Source organism: Syngnathus acus, unplaced genomic scaffold (assembly GCF_901709675.1).
Source record: "Syngnathus acus unplaced genomic scaffold, fSynAcu1.2, whole genome shotgun sequence".
Taxonomy (NCBI): domain Eukaryota; kingdom Metazoa; phylum Chordata; class Actinopteri; order Syngnathiformes; family Syngnathidae; genus Syngnathus; species Syngnathus acus.
In genome coordinates, this window is record NW_023590220.1 from 256,331 (window position 1) to 269,709 (window position 13,379).

General features: G+C 50.8%; 1 non-coding gene across 1 annotated transcript; it reads left to right on the plus strand.

The window, feature by feature from the left end:
* The first annotated feature begins 13,084 nt into the window (after positions 1 to 13,084).
* LOC119118707 lies at positions 13,085 to 13,203 on the plus strand. The gene has a single exon (XR_005096881.1). It is a non-coding gene; the product is annotated as a 5S ribosomal RNA (ribosomal RNA).
* Positions 13,204 to 13,379: the final 176 nt, after the last annotated feature.

Consider the following 13,379-nt stretch of genomic DNA (forward strand, 5'->3'; position numbering starts at 1 on the left):
ATGCGATTTAAGCAATAAAACTAAAAATGCTTATAAAACATAAACCAAACATTGCAGGTGGTCATTTCTTCATGCGCAGTGATAAACTCGGCACTCTCAAGCCCCCAAGAGCGCTTTTTACTATGCCAACCTAACCAGAGTGACGTGAGGCGACCGGGCGCGGACGCTAACTCACGCCCGGCAAGAGCGCTCGGAAGGCGGATAAGCTTTCACGGAATCCCCGCCAGCTGGTCCGCGGGCCAAATAGGGTTCCATAAGGGACCGGGCGCGGACGCTAACCCACGCCCGGCATGAGAGCTCGGAAGGCGAATAGGCTTTCACGAAAGACCCGCAGGCCGGTCCGCGGGCCAAATAGGGTCCCATAAGTGACCGGGCGCGGTCTCTAACTCACGCCCGGCAGGAGTGCTCGGAGGGCGGATAGGCATTCACGGAGGTCCCGCCAGCCGGTCCGCGGGCCAAATAGGGTCCCATAAGTGACCGCGCGCGGTCTCTAACTCAAGCCCGGCAGGAGTGCTCGGAGGGCGGATAGGCTTTCACGGAAGACCCGCCGGCCGGTCCGCGGGCCAAATAGGGTCCCATAAATTACCGGGCGCGGTCTCTAACTCACGCCCGGCAGGAGTGCTCGGAGGGCGGATAGGCTTTCACGGAACCCCCGCCGGCCGGTCCGCGGGCCAATTAGGGTTTCATAAAGTACCGTGCGCGGCCGCTAACCCACGCCCGGCAGGAGCGCTCGGAGGGCGGACAGGCTTTCACGGAGGTACCGCAGGCCAGTCCGCGGGCCGATTAGGGTCCCATAAAGTACCGTGCGCGGCCGCTAACCCACGCCCGGCAGGAGCGCTCGGAGGGCGGATAGGCTTTCACGGAGCCCCCGCCGGCCGGTCCGCGGGCCAAATAGGGTCCCGTAAGTGACCGGGCGCGGCCGCTAACCCACGCCCGGCAAGAGCGCTCGGAAGGCGGATAGGCTTTCACGGATGCGCCGCCAGCCGGTCCGCGGGCCAAATAGGTTCCATAAGGGACCGGGCGCGGACGCTAAACCACGCACTCAACTCGGCACTCTGAAGAACCCAAGAGCGCTTTTTACTAGAAAACGTGCTCAGCTCGTCGAGAAAATGCGATTTAAGCAATAAAACTAAAAATGCTTATAAAACATAAACCAAACGTTGCAGGTGGTCATTTCTGCATGCGCAGTGATAAACTGGGCACTCTGAAGCCCCCAAGAGCACTTTTTACTATGCCAACCTAACCAGAGTGACGGGAGAGGCACCATCCAGAAAACGTGCTCAGCTCGTCGAGAAAATGCGATTTAAGCAATAAAACTAAAAATGCTTATAAAACATAAACCAAACGTTGCAGGTGGTCATTTCTTCATGCGCAGTGATAAACTCGGCACTCTCAAGCCCCCAAGAGCGCTTTTTACTATGCCAACCTAACCAGAGTGACGTGAGGCGACCGGGCGCGGACGCTAACTCACGCCCGGCAAGAGCGCTCGGAAGGCGGATAAGCTTTCACGGATGCACCGCCAGCCTGTCCGCGGGCCAAATAGGGTTCCATAAGGGACCGGGCGCGGACGCTAACCCACGCCCGGCATGAGAGCTCGGAAGGCGAATAGGCTTTCACGAAAGACCCGCAAGCCGGTCCGCGGGCCAAATAGGGTCCCATAAGTGACCGCGCGCGGTCTCTAACTCACGCCCGGCAGGAGTGCTCGGAGGGCGGATAGGCATTCACGGACGTCCCGCCAGCGGGTCCGCGGGCCAAATAGGGTCCCATAAGTGACCGCGCGCGGTCTCTAACTCAAGCCCGGCAGGAGTGCTCGGAGGGCGGATAGGCTTTCACGGAAGACCCGCCGGCCGGTCCGCGGGCCAAATAGGGTCACATAAAATACCGGGCGCGGTCTCTAACTCACGCCCGGCAGGAGTGCTCGGAGGGCGGATAGGCTTTCACGGAATACCCGCCGGCTGGTCCGCGGGCTAAATAGGGTCCCATAAGTGACCGGGCGCGGTCTCTAAGTCACGACCGGCAGGAGTGCTCGGAGGGCGGATAAGCTTTCACGGACGTCCCGCCAGCAGGTCCGCGGGCCAAATAGGGTCCCATAAGTGACCGGGCGCGGTCTCTAAGTCACGCCCGGCAGGAGTGCTCGGAGGGCGGATAAGCTTTCACGGACGTCCCGCCAGCAGGTCCGTGGGCCAAATAGGGTCCCATAAGTGACCGGGCGCGGTCTCTAACTCAGGCCCGGCAGGAGTGCTCGGAGGGCGGATAGGCATTCACGGACGTCCCGCCGGTCGGTCCGCGGGCCAATTAGGGTCCCGTAAGTGACCGGGCTTGGTCTCTAAGTCACGCCCGGCAGGAGTGCTCGGAGGGCGGAAAAGCTTTCACGGACGTCCCGCCAGACGGTCCGCGGGCCAATTAGGGTCCCATAAGTGACCGGGCGCGGTCTCTAACTCAGGCCCGGCAGGAGAGCTCGGAGGGCGGATAGGCATTCACGGACGTCCCGCCGGCCGGTCCGCGGGCCAATTAGGGTCCCGTAAGTGACCGGGCGCGGTCTCTTACTCAAGCCCGGCAGGAGTGCTCGGAGGGCGGATAGGCATTCACGGACGTCCCGCAGGCCGGTCCGCGGGCCAATTAGGGTCCCGTAAGTGACCGGGCGCGGTCTCTAACTCACGCCCGGCAGGAGTGCTCGGAGGGCGGATAGGCTTTCACGGAACCCCCGCCGGCCGGTCCGCGGGCCAATTAGGGTTTCATAAAGTACCGTGCGCGGCCGCTAACCCACGCCCGGCAGGAGCGCTCGGAGGGCGGACAGGCTTTCACGGAGGTACCGCAGGCCAGTCCGCGGGCCAATTAGGGTCCCATAAAGTACCGTGCGCGGCCGCTAACCCACGCCCGGCAGGAGCGCTCGGAGGGCGGATAGGCTTTCACGGAGCCCCCGCCGGCCGGTCCGCGGGCCAAATAGGGTCCCGTAAGTGACCGGGCGCGGCCGCTAACCCACGCCCGGCAAGAGCGCTCGGAAGGCGGATAGGCTTTCACGGAAGCGCCGCTAGCCGGTCCGCGGGCCAAATAGGTTCCATAAGGGACCGGGCGCGGACGCTAAACCACGCACTCAACTCGGCACTCTGAAGAACCCAAGAGCGCTTTTTACTAGAAAACGTGCTCAGCTCGTCGAGAAAATGCACTCTAAGCAATACAATTAAAAATGCTTATAAAACATAAACCAAACGTTGCAGGTGGTCATTTCTTCATGCACAGTGATAAACTCGGCACTCTGAAGCACCCAAGAGCGCTTTTTACTTTGCCAACCTAACCAGAGTGACGGGAGAGGCACCATCCAGAAAACGTGCTCAGCTCGTCGAGAAAATGCGATTTAAGCAATAAAACTAAAAATGCTTATAAAACATAAACCAAACGTTGCAGGTGGTCATTTCTGCATGCGCAGTGATAAACTGGGCACTCTGAAGCCCCCAAGAGCACTTTTTACTATGCCAACCTAACCAGAGTGACGGGAGAGGCACCATCCAGAAAACGTGCTCAGCTCGTCGAGAAAATGCGATCTAAGCAATAAAATTAAAAATGCTTATAAAACATAAACCAAACGTTGCAGGTGGTCATTTCTGCATGCGCAGTGATAAACTCGGCACTCTGAAGCACCCAAGAGCGCTTTTTACTAGAAAACGTGCTCAGCTCGTCGAGAAAATGCGCTCTAAGCAATACAATTAAAAATGCTTATAAAACATAAACCAAACGTTGCAGGTGGTCATTTCTTCATGCGCAGTGATAAACTCGGCACTCTGAAGCACCCAAGAGCACTTTTTAATTTGCCAACCTAACCAGAGTGAATGGAGAGGCACCATCCAGAAAACGTGCTCAGCTCGTCGAGAAAATGCGATTTAAGCAATAAAGTCAAAGTCAAAAGTCAAAGTCAAAGTCAGCTTTATTGTCAATCCCTTCATACGTCAAGACACACAAAGAAACCGAAATTCCGTTTCCTCCATCCCACGGTGACGAGACATACAAGTAGGCGACACAAAACAAAAACAAGTAGGCACAAACCATAAATAATAAATAATAAATAAAATAAAATGAGCGATGAATAAAAACAGACCAATAACCCATTGAATATGAGGGGCAAAACCGAGCCAGTGAGCATACAGCAAGAACAGGACGCTACGCTGAAAGGGGGAGCGAGTTCAGGATCCTAACAGCCTGGAGTACGAAGCTGTTGGAAAGTCTGGTGGTGCGGGAGCGCAGGCTCCTGTACCGCCTCCCAGAGGGCAGAAGTTCAAACAAAGGGTGAGCGGGGTGACTCACATCACTCACAATCTTGGTCGCCTTGCGGGTGAGATGGGAGGTGTAAATGTCCTTCAAGGAGGGGAGAGAAGCACCAATAGTCTTACTAGCCGTTTTCACAATGCGCTGCAGGGCCTTCAAGTCTTGGTCAGTGCAGCTGCCACCCCAGACAGCAATACAGCTGGAGAGGACGCTCTCAATGGTGCCGCGGTAAAACGTAGTCATGACGGCCGGAGGAGTCCCCGCTCGCCTGAGTTTCCGCTAAAAATGCTTATAAAACATAAACCAAACGTTGCAGGTGGTCATTTCTGCATGCGCAGTGATAAACTGGGCACTCTGAAGCCCCCAAGAGCACTTTTACTATGCCAACCTAACCAGAGTGACGGGAGAGGCACCATCCAGAAAACGTGCTCAGCTCGTCGAGAAAATGCGATTTAAGCAATAAAACTAAAAATGCTTATAAAACATAAACCAAACGTTGCAGGTGGTCATTTCTTCATGCGCAGTGATAAACTCGGCACTCTCAAGCCCCCAAGAGCGCTTTTTACTATGCCAACCTAACCAGAGTGACGTGAGGCGACCGGGCGCGGACGCTAACTCACGCACGGCAAGAGCGCTCGGAAGGCGGATAAGCTTTCACGGAAGCCACGCCAGCCGGTCCGCGGGCCAAATAGGGTTCCATAAGGGACCGGGCGCGGACGCTAACCCACGCCCGGCATGAGAGCTCGGAAGGCGAATAGGCTTTCACGAAAGACCCGCAGGCCGGTCCGCGGGCCAAATAGGGTCCCATAAGTGACCGGGCGCGGTCTCTAACTCACGCCCGGCAGGAGTGCTCGGAGGGCGGATAGGCATTCACGGACGTCCCGCCAGCTGGTCCGCGGGCCAAATAGGGTCCCATAAGTGACCGCGCGCGGTCTCTAACTCAAGCCCGGCAGGAGTGCTCGGAGGGCGGATAGGCTTTCACGGAAGACCCGCCGGCCGGTCCGCGGGCCAAATAGGGTCCCATAAATTACCGGGCGCGGTCTCTAACTCACGCCCGGCAGGAGTGCTCGGAGGGCGAATAGGCTTTCACGGAATACCCGCCGACTGGTCCGCGGGCCAAATAGGGTCCCATAAGTGACCGGGCGCGGTCTCTAAGTCACGACCGGCAGGAGTGCTCGGAGGGCGGATAAGCTTTCACGGACGACCCGCCAGCAGGTCCGCGGGCCAAATAGGGTCCCATAAGTGACCGGGCGCGGTCTCTAAGTCACGCCCGGCAGGAGTGCTCGGAGGGCGGATAAGCTTTCACGGACGTCCCGCCAGCAGGTCCGTGGGCCAAATAGGGTCCCATAAGTGACCGGGCGCGGTCTCTAACTCAGGCCCGGCAGGAGTGCTCGGAGGGCGGATAGGCATTCACGGACGTCCCGCCAGTCGGTCCGTGAGCCAATTAGGGTTCCGTAAGTCACCGGGCTTGGTCTCTAAGTCACGCCCGGCAGGAGTGCTCGGAGGGCGGATAAGCTTTCACGGACGTCCCGCCAGCCGGTCCGCGGGCCAATTAGGGTCCCATAAGTGACCGGGCGCGGTCTCTAACTCAGGCCCGGCAGGAGTGCTCGGAGGGCGGATAGGCATTCACGGATGTCCCGCCGGTTGGTCCGCGGGCCATTTAGGGTCCCGTAAGTGACCGGGCTTGGTCTCTAAGTCACGCCCGGCAGGAGTGCTCGGAGGGCGAACAAGCTTTCACGGACGTCCCACCAGACGGTCCGCGGGCCAATTAGGGTCCCATAAGTGACCGGGTGCGGTCTCTAACTCAGGCCCGGCAGGAGAGCTCGGAGGGCGGATAGGCATTCACGGACGTCCCGCCGGCCGGTCCGCGGGCCAATTAGGGTCCCGTAAGTGACCGGGCGCGGTCTCTTACTCAAGCCCGGCAGGAGTGCTCGGAGGGCGAATAGGCATTCACGGACGTCCCGCAGGCCGGTCCGCGGGCCAATTAGGGTCCCGTAAGTGACCGGGCGCGGTCTCTAACTCACGCCCGGCAGGAGTGCTCGGAGGGCGGATAGGCTTTCACGGAACCCCCGCCGGCCGGTCCGCGGGCCAATTAGGGTTTCATAAAGTACCGTGCGCGGCCGCTAACCCACGCCCGGCAGGAGCGCTCGGAGGGCGGACAGGCTTTCACGGCGGTACCGCAGGCCAGTCCGCGGGCCAATTAGGGTCCCATAAAGTACCGTGCGCGGCCGCTAACCCACGCCCGGCAGGAGCGCTCGGAGGGCGGATAGGCTTTCACGGAGCCCCCGCCGGCCGGTCCGCGGGCCAAATAGGGTCCCGTAAGTGACCGGGCGCGGCCGCTAACCCACGCCCGGCAAGAGCGCTCGGAAGGCGGATAGGCTTTCACGGAAGCGCCGCCAGCCGGTCCGCGGGCCAAATAGGTTCCCTAAGGGACCGGGCGCGGACGCTAAACCACGCACTCAACTCGGCACTCTGAAGAACCCAAGAGCGCTTTTTACTAGAAAACGTGCTCAGCTCGTCGAGAAAATGCACTCTAAGCAATACAATTAAAAATGCTTATAAAACATAAACCAAACGTTGCAGGTGGTCATTTCTTCATGCGCAGTGATAAACTCGGCACTCTGAAGCACCCAAGAGCGCTTTTTACTTTGCCAACCTAACCAGAGTGACGGGAGAGGCACCATCCAGAAAACGTGCTCAGCTCGTCGAGAAAATGCGATCTAAGCAATAAAATTAAAAATGCTTATAAAACATAAACCAAACGTTGCAGGTGGTCATTTCTGCATGCGCAGTGATAAACTCGGCACTCTGAAGCACCCAAGAGCGCTTTTTACTAGAAAACGTGCTCAGCTCGTCGAGAAAATGCGCTCTAAGCAATACAATTAAAAATGCTTATAAAACATAAACCAAACGTTGCAGGTGGTCATTTCTTCATGCGCAGTGATAAACTCGGCACTCTGAAGCACCCAAGAGCACTTTTTAATTTGCCAACCTAACCAGAGTGAATGGAGAGGCACCATCCAGAAAACGTGCTCAGCTCGTCGAGAAAATGCGATTTAAGCAATAAAACTAAAAATGCTTATAAAACATAAACCAAACGTTGCAGGTGGTCATTTCTGCATGCGCAGTGATAAACTCGGCACTCTGAAGCACCCAAGAGCGCTTTTAACTAGAAAACGTGCTCAGCTCGTCGAGAAAATGCGCTCTAAGCAATACAATTAAAAATGCTCATAAAACATAAACCAAACGTTGCAGGTGGTCATTTCTTCATGTGCAGTGATAAACTCGGCACTCTGAAGCACCCAAGAGCGCTTTTTACTTTGCCAACCTAACCAGAGTGACGGGAGAGTCACCATCCAGAAAACGTGCTCAGCTCGTCGAGAAAATGCGATTTAAGCAATAAAACTAAAAATGCTTATAAAACATAAACCAAACGTTGCAGGTGGTCATTTCTGCATGCGCAGTGATAAACTGGGCACTCTGAAGCCCCCAAGAGCAATTTTACTATGCCAACCTAACCAGAGTGACGGGAGAGGCACCATCCAGAAAACGTGCTCAGCTTGTCGAGAAAATGCGATTTAAGCAATAAAACTAAAAATGCTTATAAAACATAAACCAAACGTTGCAGGTGGTCATTTCTTCATGCGCAGTGATAAACTCGGCACTCTGAAGCCCCCAAGAGCGCTTTTTACTATGCCAACCTAACCAGAGTGACGTGAGGCGACCGGGCGCGGACGCTAACTCACGCCCGGCAAGAGAGCTCGGAAGGCGAATAGGCTTTCACGAAAGACCCGCAAGCAGGTCCGCGGGCCAAATAGGGTTCCATAAGGGACCGGGCGCGGTCTCTAACTCACGCCCGGATGGAGTGCTCGGAGGGCGGATAGGCATTCACGGACGTCCCGCCAGCCGGTCCGCGGGCCAAATAGGGTCCCATAAGTGTCCGCGCGCGGTCTCTAACTCAAGCCCGGCAGGAGTGCTCGGAGGGCGGATAGGCTTTCACGGAAGACCCGCCGGCCGGTCAGCGGGCCAAATAGGGTCCCATAAAATACCGGGCGCGGTCTCTAACTCACGCCCGGCAGGAGTGCTCAGAGGGCGGATAGGCTTTCACGGAATACCCGCCGGCTGGTCCGCGGGCTAAATAGGGTCCCATATGTGACCGGGCGCGGTCTCTAAGTCACGACCGGCAGGAGTGCTCGGAGGGCGTATAAGCATTCACGGACGTCCCGCCAGCAGTTGTTAAAGACTGCTGAAGCATTACAAAGTTGGTGGAGTGTGGGACAAAAGGGATGGAAGTGTGTTTGGGTGCTGGGGCGGACATATCTGAGGAGTTTTGATAAAAGAGGGAATAATAAGGCTGCTTATTGACACTGAAATGGGGATAAAAAACAAAATACATAGATATGGACAGTGAAGATGCACTAATAATAACAAATCATACAACAGCGTGATCAGAAACTTTGCAAAGTGGAAATTGATCGATAGAAATTAAATTTATCAAAACGACAGAATTTAATTACACATCAATTGCGACTGATTTATAGGATGCATATTTGAGTTTGAAAGGGCGAGGGGCCATAAGAAAGTTGGAATTTTGGATAGTCAGCAAAATAGTAATACATGGCACTACTTAATTAAAAAAGGATACAGTAGGGTTTTAAATAACGAATACAGTGACATGACCCTTGCGACAATTGATTTAAATGGCAATTTATCATAGGCACTTGGGGTTAGGATTAACAATCCATCCATCCATCCATCCATCCATCCATCCATTACTGGTGCGGCTTGTCCTTACGAGGGTCACGGAGGATTAACAATAATAATTAGAAATTAGAAGGAAAAAAGGAAATATTGCAAAATCTTACCGCAATGTTGAAAGTGAAAATGTGAAATTTTAATCTAGAAAGTGAAAGAAGGTGAATTGGAGGAATTATGTGGAAGAAAATGAGAAATATTGAATGTGCCATGAAGAATGAATGGTGAAATATTGGCTTAAAATTTGTAAATTTCTCGAAAACCGTAAATATTTAGAATATTTGGCATGAATATTTGGAATGTGTTAAAAGTGGAATGAAGTGAATCAGATGAATTCGTAGAAGTAGTTAAGCTAAAAAAAAAAGGAATAAATAAATAAAAAGAGGCAGAAGAATGCAGAAGAAGTTGAATAATAATAAAGTCAAGGCAAGTCAAGTTTATTTATATAGCCCACAAGCAAGTTTCAAAGGGCTTCAAATGTACAAAGATTGGCAATTTAAAGTACAGGAACAATAAGTTTGAGGGCCACAATGATGATCATGACAGCAAAAATATTTTTAATTGGTTTTGATAGGTACAAAGGGGGAACGTGGAAGAAGGTTTTCAAAATTTGTGACGTAGCGTGACTCCATTATCAAGATTAAGCATTTTTTTTAATTTTAAGAATTGGCATCAACAAAAATGAGAACGATAATCTTCAAGGTGATAGCATAAGTGGCAGGAGGAAGCTGTGTATATTGTTTTTAAACATTATTTTTGGTATCATTATTTTTTAAGAGGGTCAGTTATGCTTGTGAGGAGATGAATGAAGGAACAAGGTAACAGTAAAAGGGAGTGCTCTATAAATTGTTGGTTCTTTGCCAGAGATAGTTATTTGGAGGGATGAATTTAAACTGAAAGCAAAATGGAACTGTTTAGTGGAAGAAATATGGGAAGGTGGAAATATTGAAGTTACAGCTCAACACAAAGTGTCAAATAGTCTAAGTGTGAGACGTGAGCAAACTAAATGAGGAGTTAAATCATGTTCCAGCATTATGCATATTGGCAAACAATGAGAGGACAGGAGACCAGACAATTAGATATTAACTTTGGATTTAAAATAAAAAAGGGAAATTTTAATTGAGGAGAAAATTTTGTGTAGGGAGGATTCTTTTTACAATTTAATATTGTATGTTTTTATGTGTGTGTTGTGGAATGACAGTTTGTTTGTAATGGTGTATGAATGTCAAGTCTGTGATTGTGGTGTGGTATTTGTGTATTGTGAATGGTTAACATGATTCAAAGTTGGGGTGATGTGATCACAGCAGAGGATAACATTCCTCTCACCTGAAAAATATAAAGATACTACAGATTTGAAAAAGCACGATTGATCAGGACTAATTTTGGATTAAATATGGGTTTAGGATTACTCAAGGGCACCATCGACAACAAAACAGTGCGATGGAGAAGGCCCATTTCAGTAATATGGTCAGACAAGACAGAACTAGTATCGAACATCAAGACTCTGGACGATTTGACGTGTGACGAATTTGAGCTCACCCGACAGGGTGACGGACTAGGTGGACAGTGACCAAATGTTTGACGTTTGAGCTTGCTTGCGACAAGAGCACGCTCTGTTTTGTTTTTCTGTGTGACTTGATTTTTATTTTTTTTGCAGCAACAGCCACCAGCCAAGGAGCGGATTGCGCACTGCTTGCGTAACTTGTTTTCGTTCTTGCAGGTTGTCGATTGCGTTCGTGGAAAATTTGTGTTGAATTTACAAGAATATGTTAACCCTTGCCCTTTTGGTTTTTATGATGAACTTGTTGATGACATGGTTTTCAGGACATGATCCGCAGGGGCCAGGATTCATTTTATCACTGTTTTTATTTTGATATTTGATGTCTGTTTTTGTGTGTACAAATGTCCGCTGCCAGCAGGGCTATAAGCTCACTGACAGGAGTGCGATGATTTTTGTTTGTATTGCCGAGTGTGTGGTGGACAGTCAAGTTTTAAGGACTTGGAATGACGGTCCCGGGGCCCAGAAGGGAGCTTCCGCGGGCCTGACTACAATGGGTGTGGTGATGAGAGGGGACGCTTTGCAGGTTCCTTTTGATACGTAATGACACATTGGATGAATGTGTCAAAAGGGGGAGGTGTAAAATAGAAATGGGTGAGTAGGTGTAAAATAGAGTAAAATAGAAATGGGTGAGTAGGTGTAAAATAGAAATGGGTGAGTAGGTTTCAATTTGTAATTGTGATATACAGTTTTTTTTCCAAATTCACTTGTTTTTAAGCTTTAACAGGACATGCCAGAATTCAACTAGCAGTGATGGAAGGAGCAGAGGAAGACCAGTGACATCTGGTTGTGGTGACAACAAATTATATGATCGCTTGCCGAAGGATGCATCAGGTATCTGTGCCCTCGTGTCTTTGATAATGCCTGTAGTGGTTGTCCCCATTGAAATACAGAATCTCAATTGGAACATTGAGCCCACTGGCGGGGCTCCTGAAGCGAGCCAAAAGAGACGTTTTCCCCCATTGTTGAGCGACAACGATCCAACATATATTGACGCTATAGGAGTGCCCCGGGGTGTGCCAGGCCAGATAAGTATAAACTCGTTAATCAAGTGTTTTCGGGATTCGAAAGCATTTTCCTATGGATCACCCCCAATAAAAATGTTGACCGTATTAATTACGTTCATTACAATGTCCAACGATTGGGTAATTATACAGCTGAATCATTTGCAGCGGTCCATGAACAATTGGCTACGACGTCATTGATGCCGTTCCAAAATAGAATTGCGTTGGACATGCTATTGGCTAAGGAACATGGTGTGTGCGGAATGTTTGGTGATGCATGTTGTACTTTCATCCCCAACAACATGGCACCAGTGGGGCGACTCACCCGGGCGTTGGAAGGACTAAGGACACTGAATAAAAAGATGAAAGATCATTCAGGTGTACGCACCGATATTTGGTCTGATTGGATGAAAACGTTCGGAAGCTGGAAAGGCCTCATCATGTCTGTGCTAGTTGCTGTGGCTATTTTTACTGCAATAATGATTTTATGCGGTTGTTGCTGTATTCCATGTGTTAGATCACTCACTGTTCGGTTGATCGAGAAAACCGTTGGCCCGTTGTCACCGAAGGGCCAATATACCCTGGTGACTCAACATGAGCCGCGGGGGGGAAGAAAGGACCGACAGTGTGCTGGTCGCTGCTTGCTAGAGAAACTGGTGATGACCTCATAAATGAGGTCATGAGAGGGAATAAAGGGAAATGTACTTTCGGCAGTTTGCAAACATATTTGATTAAGGCTGCATTAGACATATATAATCATATCAATATAATTTCTAGTGTGCTCGTGTGGTGATTAATAAGTGGAAAGGAATGTGCAGGCTACAATGAATTTGTTCTCTACAAAGAATTGTGGAACAGGATGTCCAGACAGGGAGGATATCTCAAGGCCGGTGAGGAACAACTCGTCTTTGTGGTCCAGACACCTGTGCTGAGCAGGGGAAAAACCCAAACGAGGAGGAGACGACCATCGACCATCGACTATCGACCAATCACCACACAATATTTTGCATGCTTGAATATTCATATTGTGTTTCTTTAAAACTGCGCAACCCGGAAGAATGTGTTGTCTTTTGATGGTCACAGAAGGCACACTAGTTTTTGTGTTAAGGACCCGAGACCCAGGCGCCTGTATTATCTTGCTTTGTCAGGATTAAACAATTGGTAAATTCGGCCTCATTGATCTACTGGTCTTCTCTTTGACAGAACGAACTCGCAAAATTGTTAGGTGTACCAGTGTGTGGATTAGGACGTAACAATTTTTGTTTTGTCAATTGTAGTTCACGTCTTTTACCGCTAGAGAGCAGACTATGTACAGTGAATAAAGAGGCTGGCTCCCTGTGAACTCAAAGCAGCAGTCTTTATCCGTAAAAAAACACAAAAAAAACCCACACTGCGCTTCCATGTAGGGTTTTTCCACTTTTCATGACATTTACTTTGATACAGCAAGAAGTCTTGGCTTTCAGGGGCGATTGTATCTATAGAATGCATTATTTTGCTATCAACCATGGCTTACGGCCATACTACCCTGAGAACGCCCGATCTCGTCCGATCTCGGAAACTAAGCAGGGTCGGGCCTGGTTAGTACTTGGATGGGAGACCGCCTGGGAATACCAGGTGCTGTAAGCTTTTTTTTTTTTTTTTTTTTTCCACTTCAATTGTTAAAGCAAATTTTGACAACACCCATTACGTATGGCATTCGGAAACTGCAAGCCGAGTTTTAACTCCGACATTGAAACTATACCCGAGTTTCAAATCTATATTGTGTGGCGTCATCCATAGCATTGTAGTTCACGTCTTTTACC